Source organism: Cheilinus undulatus, linkage group 13 (genome assembly GCF_018320785.1).
Source record: "Cheilinus undulatus linkage group 13, ASM1832078v1, whole genome shotgun sequence".
Taxonomy (NCBI): domain Eukaryota; kingdom Metazoa; phylum Chordata; class Actinopteri; order Labriformes; family Labridae; genus Cheilinus; species Cheilinus undulatus.
In genome coordinates this window covers 16,203,942-16,209,105 of record NC_054877.1, presented here as the reverse complement: position 1 = coordinate 16,209,105, position 5,164 = coordinate 16,203,942, and the positions used below count along the sequence as shown (strand labels likewise).

Sequence of the window (5,164 nt, the reverse complement as noted above, 5' to 3'; positions counted from 1 at the left end):
ATCCCAATTATGTAAGAGAAAGTAAAAATGCATTCAAAACAAAGCTCAGTTCTCAGGTTAGGGGGTGGCTCCATGGACTTAAGCCCCGGATGTTTTCATTAAAGCCCCGGGCCTTTTTGGTCTCAGGGCGATTCGCTCCCCGTTAAGTTATTGATTGTATGTGAATTTGGGATGAAGTAAGTGCTCTTGTCAACAATATGCAATCTTTGGTAAATGCTGGTGCTGTGGTAGCGAAATCAAAGTTGAATGAAGAAACGTTCAGCAAGGACAGTGGATACAGTCATGAGAAACACATGAGAAACTCCAAACACTCAGTTATCACCTGTGAGTGATTTTTCCAGCTGTGGAAATTCCTCTTGTTGTGGATCATTTGTCGTCAGACCAGCTGCATCAGCTGAGGTGAAGGTAGAGGTGTCAGCAGAGCCTGCAGACTCAGTACGACAAAGAGAAAGCAGCAAGAGGATACCACAACCTTGCATCATCAAAACGAGACATCTGGTGGGAAGTTTGCAAGTCTTATCTTTATGAAAATCTCAGACGGAGCTTGTTAAAGAAGTCTTATGAAAGGGAAATCTTTCACCAAACTGTTGACTACCAAGTGGGATCGGGTGGCATCAGACTTTTATGCCATAAACCTTCTCAACATTTTCTGGCGAAAATCATATTAAATAGGGCTGATCAAACACTTATCAGTGGACAGAGGCCTGTGTTTTTGATGTTCTGTGTTTTTCTGTTTTATAACTGTATGAGGCAGCTTGAGTTGATCTATGGTGCAATACACATAAACTTGCCATGCCTTCCTGTGCTCCTATCCTTTGTTTCCCTCCATGATTCTCCCTTCACACATTCAAACAGGCAAATCAAACTTTATTCAGTTTCAAATATCAAATTCGTATCTGGCTCTGTAGATGTAACAAATTGAGATAAACACCATATGGACAAAAGTATTTGTCCAGTCCTGTTTATTATTGAATTCAGGTGTTTCAATCGGACCTGTTGTCACAGGTGTATAAAATCAAGCGCCTAGCCATGCAGTCTCCAAATGACAAACATATGTGGTAGAAATTGGGTCGTTCTGAAGAGCTCAGGGACTTCAGGTGTGGTACTGTGATGATGCCACTTTTGCAATTAGATGGTTCATGAAATTTCATCCCTGCTGGATATTCCACAGTCAACTGTAAATGATATTAGAAAGTGGAAGTGTTTAGGAACAACAGCCATGAAGTGAAAGACAACGTTATATCACAAGGTCAATGACTGCTAAAGCACATGGTGTGTAAGAGTCGCCAATGCTCTGCCGATTCCATGTCATTATTGTAAGCACAAAAACTGTACAGAGGGAGCCTCATGAAATGGGTTTCCATGGCGGAGCAGCTGCATGCAAGCCTCACATCACCAGTCCGTTGCCAAGCATCAGATGGATGCTTCCCTGTTGGGCAGGTTTGGGTTTGTCAGATGCCAGGAGAACGTTACCTGTCTGACTGTGAAGTTTGATGGAGGAGAGACAATGGTATGAGGTGGTTTTTCAGGGTTTGGGCAAGGCCCCTTATCTCCAGTGAAGGGCAGTCTTAATGCTTCAGCATACAAAGACATTTTAGACGATGCTATGCTTCTAACTTTGTGGCAACAGTTTGGGCAGGCCCTTTTATATTCCAACATGACTGTGCCTCAGTGCACAAAGCAAGGACTAAAAAGACATGGCTTGATGAAGTTTGTGTCCTGACCTCAACCCCATCAAGCACCTTTGAGATGAACTGCAACAAAGATTACTAGCCAGGCCCTCTTGTATACACAGGGTGGCAGAGACAGAAAGAGGATGGCTGAGCTAAGCTGGAGTGTAATGCAGAGAGGTGAGGGTGATGTGTGTGTGGGGGGGTAGCTGACTTAAGATAGGGTTTTTTATTTGTAACACAGAGAAATCACTTCTTGCATATGTATTTGTTTCAGGTGTAAGAGTGCTTCACACAAAGCAAAGGGCTTCATACAAGAGTCTGCTTAGCAGCTCACTATGGCCTGAAGCAGCCCTGATAACAGTCATTATTGCATTTAATTTTTTCACAAACCAAACAAATGCAAATGTTAAAAAAGGCCTATTAATTTAATATAGCTTACAGTAGAGTGATGTCTGTTGACATACCTTACATTCCCTGATATATAGATTGAGATTTTGTTAGAGCCCCACCCTGAAGAGAAATGCAGCCACTGTCACTGAGCTGTTTGACCCTCGGCTTATTACCTAAGGTGATAAATGATAAATAATACTGATGCTAAGGTTTATTTAAGATTTGTTTATAGGCTTCTTTGTCTTTATTCTGATAGGATAGGAGAACAGAAGATAGAGCTGGAGACTGGGAAAGAGAGGAAGTGGAAAAAGGAGCAACAGGCCGGATTTGGATCTGGGCTGCCAGCTTTGAGGAGCATAGCCTGTGTGCAGCGAACACAAGGACAAAACCTCCAGGCTACTGGCAGCCTGACATAAAGGTGTTTGTAGTTTACATTCACTTATGTTAATTTTGCCAGTCTCTTGAATATGGAGATTGTTCCCAAGAAAGGTAAGAAAACCTGCATCTGAAACCTTTTTTATTATTCACAGGATAGTCAGAAGACGGATATTTTGATTTCATGTCAGAGCCTTGGTAGGACTGCAAGAAGAGACAAGATGGTTATTAAGAGTGCAAGTCAAAATATTTACTTAAGGAAGGATTGGTATTACATGTTTTAGGGATGTGATTGTTATGGCAAAAATGTCTAATTTTAGTAAATATCATAAATGCATTCTTTGTCCAGCTGTAATTTGCACTTGGTTGATTTATGTAAGCATCAGAGGAGGCTATAAAAACACAGTCCTACACAAGCAATAAAGATGACATGGGATGTTTGAAATTTAAACAAAAGTGACCAAGCACCATCTGATTAGAAAGCTTTTATTATACTTGTACACACTTTAACAGCAAGCATAATCATATTGACTGCAGTAAACAGTGAAATGTTTCCATTTCTCACATTAGCATGGCAAATCTACAAGAGCATGTTTCAAACTTCTGTTTTCTCTCAGCACGAGTGAAGTTGTCTGGTTCCATCTTGTTCAAGTTCGTTCTCTCCCCTGAAGACGTAGTCTGAATTCAGGACCAATGGGAGACTTAGTGACCTGGACACAAAAACAGAGAGAAGGAATAAGATGCACTGTATTTCATATATCAACTTTCTCTGGCAGTCTGGCGGGTATGTAAATGAAATAACCACATTGCAAACTTGACGGAATAAGCATTTCAGTGAAGACATTTCACATTTCATAAAACAGATAAAGGAACAGAAGTGTAAGATTAATCCAAGATGAAATTATATATAGACTCGTTTTAGTAGTTACACCAACAGTGGCTGGGATTAGCTTTGTTAGCCTTAGCAGAGGTTAACACAGCCTCGCAGCTATGTAGTTGTGTTTATGTAAACAAATGTAACTACATAAATTTAGCTAAAGCTAACAAAGCTAAAGTGAGCCAAGGCATTACTACTTCTAAAACAGGTCTAGCTTAAGCAAAGAGAGAATAATCTAATGAAGCTAACGTAGCTTTGTTTGTTTTTGCTTCAGCTACATTAGTTATGTAACAACATTACCTACATAGATTATATGCATTACATAGTTTTGATAGCTTTAGATTTAGCTACGTTACCTATGTAGCTAGTGTAGCTTTGTTAGTGTAGGTTTAGCTATGTTAGCTAATGTAGCTTCATTAGCTGCAGATTTAGCTACATAAGACATTTTTTCCTACGTTGCTAATGTAGCTGTGTTAGCTTACATTGCTTATGTAACTTAAGTAGCATTCATAGCTAATGTAACTTGGTTAGCTTTAGCCTTAGCTACATAAGCTGTGTTAGAGTGTTTTCAAGGAGGACATGCTTTTTCCTGAAAGCAGACTATTTACTTGGTTTTATTATTTTGCAATTATATTTTGCCAGTCAGGTTTTTGACTTTTGGGTTTTGGTATCATGACCCTAACCAGAAGTTTGATATAATTTCATTTCTAAAGTTTTAGCATGTACTTCTGTTCTGACAGAGGCAGCTCTGTACTTGGAAGCAGAGAAGACTGATCCCATGCATTATGTGCATGAAAATCACAGCGATTCAAGGAAATAAATTACATCCCCACTCTCCCTCACCCAACTTCCTGTGGAAATTTTTTCTGGGGGCTGGCAGGAAAAGTCTGGATAAAGTTTGGTTGATTGCATTCACACATGAAAAATTGTCCTGACATTTTCAGAGGTGCAGTTTATCCACTGTGATGTGACTAGAAACATTTAATACTACACCAACCCTCTTCTGCCTTTCAATTAACTGGCTCATTAAGACGTCAAAAATGTTTTCTATAAAAAGAAGCTTACAAATACAAAGGGCCCACATCCTCCTGGTTTTCTGAAACAGCCTCCCCTGATACGAAGTTTTGTTTTTTGTCCATTTTCCCCAATTTTCTTCTGAAAACAAGAAAGAGAGAACATTAATTAGCATGGTAAACTCTAATTTTGTGAGTCTATGTGAAAATAGTTTCTTTCACATTTAAACCAGAGCCTATATTTGTTACACATTTGACATCTGTTTTTTAACAGAGACATTTTTCATATCAAACAGCCTAATGAGAATAAACCATGTCAATTAAGAACCTCATCTGCACATGAAAACCTCCAGAAATCACTTTTAAGTGATCTTACCAGCTGCAGGGACTCTTCTTGCTGTGGATCATTTGTCATCAGAGCGGCTGCATCAGCTGAGGTGAGGGCAGAGATGATCAGCAGAGCCTGCAGACTCAGCACGACCAGCAGCACAGTTCTGTCCATGATGGTTGAAGTGAAGAGTTAGAGGCACATAGTCTTTATATAATCACTGCCAAACACCTGCGTGTATACGAAGAGGAAGCAATCACAGGATACCACAACTTTACATCATCTGATGGGAAATTTACAAGCCTTACAGACCATGTATGTTGAAGACGTCTTATGAAAGTGAAACAAATATTTTGCTAAACTGTTGACAACCAAGTGGGATTCGGTGGCATCAGGTTTTTATGTCAGTAAACAGTATACAGTATTACCAACGTGATAAATATCACATTATACAAGAACAGGGCTGATCAGAGGCCTTCTAAGACATAAGCCTAGGAGTGTTGTCTGC

General features: G+C 39.7%; 1 long non-coding RNA gene across 1 annotated transcript; it reads right to left on the bottom strand.

Moving 5' to 3' along the window:
* Window positions 1-2,910: 2,910 nt before the first annotated feature.
* Window positions 2,911-4,833, bottom strand: LOC121520617. The gene is made up of 3 exons (XR_005992789.1): window positions 4,705-4,833; window positions 4,381-4,470; window positions 2,911-3,148 (listed from the first exon to the last, which is right to left on the bottom strand). It is a non-coding gene; the product is annotated as an uncharacterized LOC121520617 (long non-coding RNA).
* Between the last annotated feature and the right edge of the window lie 331 nt (window positions 4,834-5,164).